The sequence below is a fragment of the Thamnophis elegans genome, chromosome 12 (assembly GCF_009769535.1).
Source record: "Thamnophis elegans isolate rThaEle1 chromosome 12, rThaEle1.pri, whole genome shotgun sequence".
Lineage (NCBI taxonomy): Eukaryota > Metazoa > Chordata > Lepidosauria > Squamata > Colubridae > Thamnophis > Thamnophis elegans.
In genome coordinates this window covers 39,571,062-39,584,482 of record NC_045552.1, presented here as the reverse complement: position 1 = coordinate 39,584,482, position 13,421 = coordinate 39,571,062, and positions in this window count along the sequence as shown.

Below are 13,421 nucleotides of genomic sequence, written 5' to 3'. Positions count from 1 at the left end.
GTTACAGTGTCCCAATTATTGCAGAGCAGGGTGGAGATAGAAGGAGGAAGGGAGGGAGGGAGATATATTCCTGTCTTCATTCATCCACAATGCCTTCCAGAGTCTAAGAATCTAAGCTACTTGAGAAGTGAAACATTTTCAAAGGAAAAAAAAAAACCAAGAAAGTCCAATTGACTTTTGAAAAAAAAAGCACCTTTGGGACTTGCAAGAAAATTATGGAGACTTATGCAGATGTTTGCCAGGAATCAAGAGGAACGAAAGAAGAAAGGGAGGGAGGGAGGAAGGAATGAAATGAGGGGAAGGAAGGAAAGAATGTTGTAGAGGAAGTAAAAGATACAGGTAGTCGATTTATGACCAGTTGCTTGGTGATTATTTGAAGTTATGACAAACCAACTCAAAAACAGCTCAGATTTGAAGTTCTAGTGTCCGCCTTCCCACAGTCATTTGACTGTATTTCAAGCCCTCATTTATAGACATTTCCAGCATCTGGCTGCCACATGGCCATGATTTATGATGCTTATAGCAAACAATGGGCTTGCTTAACAACCCTGGCATTTGCTTAAGGACCGCTACAAAAAAAAAAGGTAGTCAAATGGAGTGTGATCCCTTGGAGACTCACTTAACAACCATTACAAGTTACAACCTAAAAAGTGGCCTCAATATATAATCATAAATTGAGGACTCCTTGCACCTACAACCAGTATGCAAGCAGTTGGAAGAGCTAGATTCAGATCCATATGTAGCCAGGCAGCTCTTGATGTAGCTGTGGACAAACATTTCAGCTGTGGGTACATGCCTTCTTGATAACGCCAGACTACCAAAAATCTAAACAGGGTAAGGACTTAGATCCGTGATAGCGAAGCTATGGCATGCATGCCCAAAGTGACAAGCGAAGCCTTGTCGTCTGGCACACGCGGCCTTGCCTGTTGTCTTCCGGGTTTCTGGTGTGCATATGTGCATGATAAACAGCTGTCCTTCATGCATGGGGCAGTGCTGAAAACCGATGTGTGCATGCATGCAAGCCAGCTGATTGTCGGGTGTGCATGTGTACCAAAACCCGGAAGTTCTGCTTTTCCGGAGTGTGATCTCTTCACGCACACAGAGGTGCCGAAAAACAGCCTGTGCATGGACACTGATTGTCGGGTGTGCATGTGTGATAGAACCGGGAGGTTTGGTTTTTCTGGAACGTGGCCCTGACGAGCATGCGCACACGTGCAACGTTTCTGTATGAATTTTTCGGTACGCAGTGTCAAAAAGATTTGCCATCACTGACTTAGATGGTGGAGCATCCAAAAATCCCAGGGATCTGAACTAGACCAGGAAAATAAAAAGATCTCAGAAAAACTGCATGGAAAACTATGTTGCTGCCAAGAAAATTGTCTCCCTGTGGCCTTTGGGAGCTGCCCTCACTGTGAAGGAGCTTTTACCTTCTAACCTCAAGAACCAGCCTCATCACTTGAGCCAGATTAGGTAATAAATGATGAAAAAGATCTTGGAATGAATCTGTGGTTAATTATAGTTTTCTCTAGGCTTCAGAGCAGAGCTTATTAGGTAAATGATCTGATAATGCACAAAACTATAACGGTGAATCTTTTGCGCTCCATGTGTGAAAAATTTGGAAAATGTCTAACTTGAATTGCTGATATGTCACACATGCACATCAGTGGTGGGATTCAATTTTTTTTATTACTGGTTCTGTGGGCGTGCCTTGGTGGGTGTGGCATGCTTGGTGGGTGTGGCAGGGGAAGGATACTGCAAAATCTCCGTTCCCTCCCCACTCCAGGGGAATGATACCATAAAATATCCATTCTTCCCCACTCTGGATAGCGCAAGGCCTCCATTTATGAAGTGGCTTCAGAGAATGCTCTTCTGTGGTCTCTACTGCCCCTGAAAACTGTGAAAGCATGTCACGTTCATGCACAATTTTCGTAGGCTCCAGAGACTCGAGAACATGGCCCTCGTGCACGATTTCTGGAGAATCTTGAGTCTGTATTCACCTCATTCTCCTTGGCATTCGTGGCCTCCAAAAATCATATAAGAATGGCATATGCTTTCAAAAATGGATGCTAGGTGTTGGTGACACTCCAGTTTGTGGTGTGCCACCTTTGACGTGCATGTCATAGGCATAAAGAATTTAAATTTTAATTACACAGCTTAACTTCCTTTGGCAGCTGACTATTTAGCAGAATATTTAGTAAAAGGCGAAAGATTGATACGAATTGAAGAAAATTCAGAGTATATAGAATAGGAATCATGTGAGACTCTTTTACCTTCTTGGACAAACACCACATCTAAATGCATTACATTTGTTTGCAAATATTTCCCACTTATGAGGCTGAATTTGTACTTATCTTAGTCCAGTTTCATTTTACACATCATAACATCCACTTCTGGGGATGACCAACATCTCTACTGTATCCCCTTATGCCAGTGGTAGGAGTCATTTTTTTACTACCGGTTCTGTGGACGTGGCTTGGTGGACGTGGCAGGGGAAGGATAGTGTAAAATCTCCATTCTCACCCCACTCCAGGGGGAGGGTACTACAAAATTCCCATTCCCTCCCGATCAGCTGGGACTTGGGAGGCAGAGAAAAGATGGGGGTAGAGCCAGTCAGAGGTGGTATTTAACGGTTCTCCGAACTACTCAAAATGTCCGCTACTGGTTCTCCAGAACTGGTCAGAGCTTGCTGAATACCACCTCTTGGAACTCCAGTTACAAAAACAAGCTGCCCCCCACCCAAAAGCTCTGCCCACTTCTTTCTGAAAGCCCCACCAACGGAACAGAAAAAGACACTCTTTCAGTCCACCACATCTTTCTTCACCTAAGTATTGAAACCAAATTTTATTTTGGAAGATGACATTACACACACGTTGCCAATGTACATTGAGATGGGAGGGGGGAGGGAAACAATGCATAACAAATATTGAGAGCAAAGCTATCGCGTATACAAATTCTTCTTGCTGCGTGTTACAGACCTCATCTGGTCGGGATTGGGTGGAGAGGACAACGGGTGATTAAAAACAGTTCACAATATTTCACCATTGGAAAACCAAGAGCTTGAAAACATCAGGCCTCCAAACAGGGCCTTCCCAGTGGAGAGAAAAAGAGACTCAAAAAAGGTAAGTCTTCTGGGGTACGTCCATCCAGTTTGCTTTCTTTTCACTCAAAGTCACTGATTCGCAAGTTCTCGAGTTCTTAGTCTCTGCAGACTCTTTTCTGGAGTCAACCCAAGAACTATGCTTCCTTCAATTGTAAACGATCACACTTCTTCGATTGTGGTCATCGTCAGAAGAGGGAGCCATTAGGACAGAACGCAACACTTCTCCATTGGAACCTGGTACCATCAGGCGCCCTCTCTATCCCATTTCAAATAATCAGAGGGAGGGGGGAAGGGAAGTTCTTGACATTATATACATTTTCTCCTTTAAAAAAGTACAAAAAACCCTGAATGGCATTGGGCATAATGCTCCGGAAACACGTTTGTGAGATCTGTTGCCGTGAACAGACAAAGAAATCAAGGCAAGTTATTCTTAGGAGCAAGACATTGAATTGTACAATACAACTGTAATGAAACACCTTCCCATAATCAGTGCTTATTCAGGTTTTGTCCTCTTGCTATATTCCAAGTATATACCAATAACTGGGAAAATAAACCTCCACAAGAATGCAAAACACAGAAGGACAGAGAGAAGCCAAGAATGGGCAAAAGAAATGATTTAAGGCATGAGATGTCAATACCATGCGTTTACTCTCAAACTCTTCTTCGCTAGCCATCTAAAATGTCTAAAAACTACCACAACTATTTTGACGTTCTGTCAGCTAAGTAGCCTAATTCTACCTTTAGCCATGGAATCGAAGCTTTAAAAAAAATAATCCCCCCTCCCCCCCCCAAGATCTCGATAAAAATGCTTTCTGTACAAGTTGAATGGCCGAAAAAAACAGTGGACGAACTGCTAACTGACTTGCCATGAATTTAGAATGCATTATGGGCTCAGAGCATGTACCTTGAGAAGAGAGTGGATTCATTGGTTTAAAGCTGCAATATTTTACAAGGCAATAACAGCTGAGAATAGTTTGGGATGGAAACTCTAATTATTGTTCCTCGTGTAGAAAATGTCAACATCCCCAAGCAGGACATCCTCAATAGAAGTGAAATTACCTGATTGACACCAAAGAGACTTTAAAAGACAGACTTCAAAAGAATTCCCTTTTGCTTAAGTCTTCATTAGACTGGAGTCAGATTACGGACATGCAGGAGTTCATGAAAAGCAATGTCATAGTCAAAGGAACAAGGAGGAAATAACACACAGTCAATGGCACCATGTAAGGTCCCTGAGCCCAGCTAATTAAGGAGAAAAAAAATCATATTGCTATGCTTGCTCAAAGAGTTTTCTGGGAGGTTCTTCCTCCATGGATTACATTTGTAATCTGAATGGCACAGCAGATCATGGGGGTCATCATAAGCCTTGTAAAAATGCTGTTTCGTCTCTTCTGTTACTGTTTGTACAGGTGGGCAAAAAGTCCAGATAGTGCTACAAACAAAAAAAACTTGGCCACCATCTGACTTTCTTTGAATTCCTGCTTCCTATGGACAACCCAAGGGTGGAGATGTCATGGGAGAACACACTAAGACTGTGAGGGTGAACCTAGGACACATGTGTCAGAGGTGGCATAAAGAGCCCTGTCTCTGGGCACAAGCGTCAGCAGCAGCTTCTCTTCTGCTTTCCGGTCTTTGGGAGTGCCGGAAAATGGCCTGAAAAATGCCCTAAAAACAGGCATGCACGTGCATGCACATACGTTCCAGTTTGGGCGCTCAGTGCCGAAAAGGTTCACCATCACTGGACTAAGAGCTCATGATTGTGAGCAGGAAGTGGTTCAGAGCAAGCTGGCTTAGCAAGGCAGAGATGTGGGCTGCTGTCGCAACTATCTGAAGCATCGGCTTCCTGGCCCCTCCATTTTGATGGCCACATGGCCAATCCATTTTAATGTCCTTTATGTCAAGTTTTCCAGGGCACCAAAAATGCTGCTGCCTATTTTACAATCATTTGTCTCTCTATAGCAATACCATAATGAGCTATTTTGGTTGGAAAGGGGGTTGTTGGAAGCTTGGGGAACTTCTCAAAAGGGGCATCTGCCATGGGGGGCTGGGTTTCAGAAAAGTAAAGATGGCTGTCATAATTATGCAATGGAAACTACAGCCTGCAACACATGTACAAAGGCCTAGGACCGTGAGGGCAAACCTATGGCAAAGGTGGCACGCGAGCCCTCTCTGTGGGCACGTGTGCTCTTGCCAGCTGGTCTCTGCAGGCACTGGAGCGCCGGAAAATGGCCCAAAAACTCCCCCCCCCCAAAGCAGACCAATTTATGGGCCATTTTCCAGGCCATTTTGGGGCTATTTTTCAGCCCCCAAACACCCCAGAAAATGGCCAAACAACAGGCATGTGCACATCAGCCAGCTGGTCTTTGGGTTTCTGGAGCATGCACATACGTTCCTTTTTGGGCACTCGGTGCCAAAAAGATTCGCCATCAATGGATTTCGGTCAAATGACTGAGACCGCCATCTTGATTCTTTTTTTAACCCTCTGCAGATGCTCCTGATATGTGTCAACCTTGTTTCATGATGCAGCTTCACTTGAATTTCACCCAGTGCTGATCGCTAGAAGGGAGAATTGTTGCAAAGATGTAAAACATTTTGAAATTTACTGAAAGAGAGATTATTTGTGTTGGATGTGGGTGAAAAAAAAGTTTCCAGCTTTTTATAAAATCCTTCAACTGTACTGTCCGAGAGGTTATGAAAATATAAGATGGATTTGTTAAAGATTTTTTTTAAAAAAACCCTTAATTTAATTAATTCATCCTCTTTACAATGACTCATTCTTTAAATATGTCATTCGAAACAAAACAAAAACTAAAGTATCAACCCTGTAAAATTCAACAGTTCATACAAAGGACCTGTTTTTAAAGATTCTGTACAGAAAGTTTAAAGTATGCCAGCTAAACTTTAAACCTTACCTTGCTTCTTCTTCTTCTTTTACTTTTTAAAATTCTTGTGTTTATTTTCCCCACTTCATTCCCACTCAACACAAAAAGATTATAGAAGTAAATACATTATGACGTCCTGGTTATATCATATTGCAGCTTTCTTTCACAAATGAAGCAAATCATACATAATCAGCTCAGGAAACTCAAGATATTAAATTACTGTCTGGTTTTAGTTCCCGACAGTCTTCAGGCCACAGTTAATTTTGCAAAAGAGCAGTAAAGAAAGAGACTGCATCTCAAAAGAAATAAAAGGAATGAATGTTCATGCAGATGCCATTCAGAGAGTTTTATAATTCAGGGTGTTTTTGCTCTGTCACTTGCTAAGGATTAAGAAAATTGGTTGGTGGCATTCACACATTTGATATCTTTACACACTTTTACTTTTTATAAGGTAATTGGTTGTTGATGGCTAACCTTTTTGTAAAGGTGTGCCAAAACTGTGTGTGTGCACGCTATCATGCATGCATGTGTGCCCACCCATATGCCCATGTGCGAGCTATCCCCACCGTGCATGCACAAGCGGCCCCTGTGGGGGGGGGGAAGTTTCACCCTCCCCAGGCTCTGGAGGCTTTCCTGAAGCCTGGGGAGGGTGAAAACAGCCTCTCCCGGCCCTCCAGAAGGCCAAAAACAGCTGGCTGGCACACACATGTGGGACTGCCCTACTGGCAAATATGGCTCTGTGTGACACCTGTGGCACCTGTGCCATAGGTTCACCATCACAGTAATAGGTTATGGAGAAAAAGAAGACCCAGGTTGAGACCTGGATTTAGGACAGAGATGGCATTGGTCAGGATTTGGATGAAGGTAGTACAGTTCTCAGTGGCTGTCAATAGCCTGGACCATGGCATCCTTCTGGACAAGCTGCAGAGACTGGATGTTGAAGACACGGTTGAGGTCCTTCCTCAACAGACAGTTCCAGAAGGAAGAGATCAGTTTAGTGGCTCCTCCCCTGTGGGGCCTATAAGGTTGAGTTATCTCCTCCCGTTATGAACACTTATAGAAGCTGTTAGGGAGGTCATTTGGCAGTTTGAAGTCTGGAATCATCAAGAGGCTGATGATACTCAACAGTACATTGTGACCTTGGGCTGTATTGAACATCCTGTTCAAGTGTCGTCCTAATGGATAGGGGTTATGAAGTTCTGGCTCTAAGAGATCAGCCTTAACTTGAACTCTAGCAAGGCAGACCATGTTGCTTGAACACTGGAGTTCTTCTATGATCTTTTGTCTTAATTCTGGGAAAGTTGCACAGCTCCTGAGGGAACTGATCCACAACTTGAGGACCTTTCGACTTCTCTTTCTGGATTTGCAAAGGAAGGACCCTGGCCAGGGAGGATTTTGCTCAGTTTCAGCTGGTGCACCAATTGCAGCCTCACTTCAGATAGGAAGATCTCACCATGTGCCCTCATCAGTATCAATAGCACTAGATTACTGCAATAGATTCTACATAGGGCTGCCTGGAAAGACTATTTAGAAGCTTCCATTGGGGCATACAGGGGCTAAATCTGCTTTTCAAGTGTTCACTGTCTTCCTATCAAATTCTGGGTGCTATTTAAATGCTGGTATTCACCTATAAAAGCCTTTTATAGCTTGGCACATTGATGATACTGGGAGAAATAGCTGGCTGGCCCCAGTTTTGGGAAGTTTGAGGGCAGAGAATGTGGAAGCTTTGTTTTTTAATTAGAATTTTTTTTGTCTCCAACATTATCTGCCTTCTGTGGGGAAAAAACGAAGATAGGATTTTTCCAGAGATCTCTTGGGATCTGACACCTTATATGATTTTTAGAGATTTCTTTTAAGGTATTTATAAGACATTTTCAATGGGGACGCAGTGATTTGGTGGCTAAAACACTGAACTTGTTGATCAGAAAGGTCGGCAGTTCAATGGTTTGAATCCCTAGTGCTGCGTAACGGAGTGAGCTCCCGTTACTTCTCCCAGCTTCTGCCAACCTAGCAGTTCGAAAGCATGTTAAAATACAAGTAGAAAAATAGGAACCACCTTTGGTGGAAAGGTAACAGCCTTCCATGCGCCTTCAGCGTTGAGTCATGCCGACCACATGACCACAGCGAAATCTTTGGACAGCGCTGGCTCTTCAGCTTTGAAACAGAGATGAGCACACACACACACACACACACAGATGGGAATGACTAGCACATATGTGTGAGGGGAACCTTTACCTTCATGACATTTTTGTTTGGTATTACTGCGTTGTTTATTGTTATGAGGTTGCCTTGAGGTTGCAGGATAGAAAACTGATCAATTCATAAATGAATAAATGACAAATTTGACAGAAAGGAGGAGTCTCCTCTCCTACAGAAGATGACATTCAATAAGAATCTCAAGGGGACAGGTTTTTAAGGTAACAGTGAGAAATAAAGTTGTAATCATTTAATGAGAAACATGATTTACAAGTTTGACAGTTAAAATATATGACATGGAACAAGGGTGAATATGCATAGATATTATTCCTTCAGGATAAGGAGTGTTACTGAACGCAAGACACATTCTCCAGTCCATTGTCCTGACACTTTTCCTTAATAATCAGTTAATTTCCATGAGTCCTTTTAAGACAATTTTAGGCAATTACAGTTTCCATGAATTCCATTTAAAAATATGTTTCAGAGAAGCATTAATATCTTCTTAATTTATTGGATTATCTGGCGAAAACCAAGCTACAGGTCCCAGGGCAGAAAAAGCTAACAGTTGTGAAAATGACCAAGAGTCTATGAAATTGACTATATTGGATTTTTGATTAAGATCATCTTGTGACATGGCAGAGAGCTGTTTTCTCAACTTTGGCAACTTGAAGATGTGTGGATTTCAACTTTCAGAATTTTCCAGGCTACAATGCCACAGTACGCACCCCATATATAATTTGCATCATGAGTTGATAATTGGTGGGGATGAATAAGAATTCTTATTTCTGACAAAACCTGTTTCAGGAAGAAATAAGGTAAAAGTTCCCCTCACACATATGTGCTAGTGGTTCCTGATTCTGGGGGGCGGTGCTCATATCCATTTCAAAGTCGAAGAGCCAGCACTGTCCGAAGACGTCTCTGTGGTCAAGTGGCCGGCATGAGTAAATGTTGAAGGTGCACGGAACGCTGTTACCTTCCCACCAAAGGTGGTTTCTATTTTTCTACTTGCATTTTTTATGTGCTTTTGAACTGCTAAGTTGGCAGAAGCTGGGACACATAATGGGAGCTCATTCCATTACAGAGTGCTAGGGGTTCGAACAGATCAGTGGTGGAATTCAATATTTTACTACCGGTTCTGTGGGCATGGCTTTGTGGGTATGGCATGGCTTTGTGGGCGTGGCAGGGGAAGGTTACTGCAAAATCCCCAATCCCTCCCCACTCAACTAACCTGCTTTCCAGCTCCATTCTCCTGTTCAGGGCAGCAAAAGAAGATCAGCTGGGAGGAAGCAGGGGTGGGGTCAGCCTATTTGCCGGTTCTCTGAACTACTCAAAATTTCTGCTACCTGTTCTCCAGAACCTGTCAGAACTGGCTGAATAGCCACCTCTGCCACAGATCTGCTCTTTCAAGTCATCCATAATCTGTCCTCAAGACAGTTGCCTCACCTTTGCTTCCCAAAATTAGGAGAACTTCACAGTGGTCTCTATGACATGCCCCTCATAATTTATGAACTTCTAAGATTACAAGGATCTTCTTCATGACCAACAAAGACATTTTTACATATATATTGACAATAGGCAGCTGCCTGTGCAAAGCAGAAAGCATGGGACTGTAATTCAGGGCTCCTCCCGCACCCATAAAAATGGTCCTCTGCAGTGAGAAAACTTACATTTATGGGTTGGATGGCAATAGGGATCTGAAAGACATTAATAGTGGTCATGGATAGTTAAATCAAGAGGGAATGGATAAGAGTAAAGTTGCAGGCACCTGTGAAGGGCTAAAGGACTATATAGGGTCCAGGTGTGCAATTTGGCTATTGCTGCCTTCTAAATCTTCCTTCTACACCCTAATCCTGCATCTGCTCAAGTGCAAGAGTTTTTAAAAAAGAAAGCATACATAGTTTCCTAGAGCTAGAGCAGGGATGTATTGGAAAGACTGTCCCAGTCAGGAGGAGGGATCAAGCAGGGAATTAGTCTGGAATTGTTATATATCCATAAGAGGGAAAGGTCCAACCCCACCCCACCGCTTCGATTGCCTTTGAATCTTATCTAATTTTTCCAGGCGAAAAGCTTCTAGTCTGGGAAGATTCCTGTGGAATAGGCACAGAACAATGAAGTAGCTAGCGTGAACTCTACTTTTATGGGTCTTGGTGGATTGTGCCTGACAGGATGGGATGTAGCCTCAAGGTCACAAGTTGCAGCATCACCCTTCTGTGGTTCTTGAATTCCTTCCATGAATACAGGAAGCTGCTATTTTGAAAGGGGAAGCAATAAACACTGTTGTGGAAATCCTACCATAGGCATATAAGAGCCAAACAAAAATTAAATAATTGCCCTCTCTGCCCCCTCCCCCAAATAAACATCATCAAATGCTCACATGTGTGATACAGTGGTCCATCTACTGTGTGGCCTTCAGCCCTTCCCTCCTTAAGTGCCACTCCTGGCCATTCAACTTTTGAACTTGAGTATTGAAAACTGCTGTTATAGTCTTTCAGTGCTTCTGTCTTTCATAATACAATCAGTTTGTATAAAATACCATATTTTTCAGAGTATAAGACGCACCTTCCCCCCCCTAAAAGAGCGTGGAAATGTTGGTGTGTCTTATACACCGAATACAGCCATTTTTGGCCTCCCGAAGCCCTGTCCCTAAATTTCATTTTTGTGAAAAATGGGTGAGAAACAGGGCATTTTTTTGCAAAAAATGGAGCCGTTTTCCCCTTCCTCCAGTCCCCAGAAGTACTCTGCAGGCTTCAGCAGGGCTGGGGGAAGGGAAAAGTGGCCCCATTTTTGCAAAAAAAACCAGGGCGTTTTTGCCTTCCCCCAGCCCTGCTGAAGCATGCAGAGTGCTCCTGGCGGCCGGGGAGGACATACCTTTTTTTCCTACTTTCCTCTTCAAAATCTTGGTATATCTTATACACCTGTGTGTCTTATAGTCCAAAAAATACGATAAGTGGCATCTGTTTGCGCTAATGAATGAGCTGTAAGAGAAAAGCACTGTAGCCTCTAGTGTTGTTGGTTTTTTTGATGAGTTTGGAGCTGAACACACCTAGCATGGTACATATGGCTATTTGGCATGCATTTTAATTTATTTATTTTCTACAAAGAATCATGCAACATCCACTACATAGGCAGTTTTACATCTGACATAGTCACTGATTTCTACCTACAGTTCAAGAACACTTACCTGAAAGATTCTTCTAAAACCTGGGAGTCTTGTTCTTTACCCTGTTTCACTTCTGCAAGTTTTGAATGGCTCCCCCTGCCCCTCCCCCGTTCCTTTTTTAGAAAGAAGAACCTTCCCTTTCCATTGACTAGGCCTCTGGTTTTCTGAACGCTGAAGGTGAACGCTTACCAAAGCTGAATCTCACCGTTTCTGGATTCAGAAGTAACGCACAGCATGGCACAGCTCAAGCAACAACATTCCCATGAGATCAGTCTTTCGGACATGCCATTATTAAGTGCAATAAAAATGAAAGCCCCAAAATTGGAATTTTTGCAGACGTTCAGCTATAGCATGTTAAACCATGATCAAGAATCATGACTGGAATGGACCAAAATTCTATCCAGTTTCCAGCTGTCAAAATGTCCAGGTTGTACATCTAAAGGAACTTCTTCAATTCTCTTTGGGATTTCAGAGAACTAGAAGTCTGAAGTAGATCAGCTGGGGTAAACGGATCTAGTTTATCATTCTATCTATGAGCTTCTCAAGGGCTTACAAGCTGAAGATATATATGGTGGCTTCTCCCTTAATATGTGTTCCCAGCATTTTATACAAAGGACAATGCTACTTCAGAGTTTCCATTGGCAGATAGAAACAGTCTACGTTTGTCCTCTCTGTGCAATCAAGAAAGAGTAAAGTTAACATTCAAAAGACTCTACAGTACTACTACCAAGGATAGGCTTAATGCTAGGGCATTGCCCAAGAAGAGCAATCAAAATAGATCAACCATCTACAGATGTATTTTGCATGGGTATGTGTTTGTGTGTGTGTGTAAGAGAGAGAAAGAGGGAGGGAGAGGGTCTGTTCTCCATGCCTCAGTTTTGATGGAGATCATTGCTTCTTGTCTATTAAAACCAGGAAAGATTGGGTTGAAGGCATCAAGATTTTTAGACTCTTGACCAAAAAAAGACAGTGCTGTCAAGAAGCATCATCACCTTTAGCAGAAAAGGATCGCTCAATTTCAGTTTCCAGAATTATAGCTCCTCTGATCACACCCAACTGGAAAAGTGAGAACAGCCCTTCAAGTGGGGGAGAAAAGAGAGAGCAGAAGATCAAAACCGGAGCAAAGTGAATTTGTGGCAAAAAAAAGCGTATCTCCAAATTGACACATGTTCCTGTTTAAGCAATTCACAATGGAGGTCACCTTTGTGACCATGATTCAGAATCTCAGGAGGGACAGAGTCACCATTGCCAAATCTGGGAGGGAGAGATCAGTTCCTGTTTCGGGTGTTGACCACAGTCAAAGCTCACAGCGTGCGCATTGATTAGTTGTGGTGGTTCAGGGCTGCTTGGCTGTCTGTAGAAAGAAGATCTTTCAGACCACCCAGGAAACCTTCCCTGAACTCAACAAATCCCACCCCTTCCAAAGCTATGAAGTACTTTTCCACCAAATATGTCTTTTACGGCATTAACAAAATGACTCACCTGCCAACCCAGCCACCCTTCCCGTGAGGTAGAGAAGTATTCCTGTCCCTATTTTGACAGATAAGGTAAATTGAGGCACCAAGAAATTAAGAGACCTGCTCCAATTTATACACTAGATCTGCTAGGGGGGGGTCAAACACACCATGGGAAATTCTCCTGTAGATCTTCTTCTGTGCTTTGTCCTCTAGGTCAGCCTTCCCCATGGTGATCCGACTGTGATCCTACAAGGAAAATGGTTCTCCCGAACCAAGGTTTAGTGGATGCATCGGGCCAAACGACAACATTGGGGAACAGGGAATTCTAGACACTGCTTTGGCTAGCAATGGGTTCAGTCTTACTTGTCTTTGTGATGCAGGATTGGGGTCAACTACAGGCCACTCCATCCTCTGACACCTTCTCTGCAACGATAACATCCGAGCACTTAGCTCACTCACATTGTCACCCTAACGCAAAACATGCTAGTGGCGCAATGATCTTAACCAGTGGGTTAAGAGAAACGTCATTTTAAGACATGGGAATTTCTCCCCCACTCCACACTAGGTAAAGGAAGTGAGCAAAGTAGCCACATTGAAATCATTTAAAATCATGCCTGTTCAGCTCG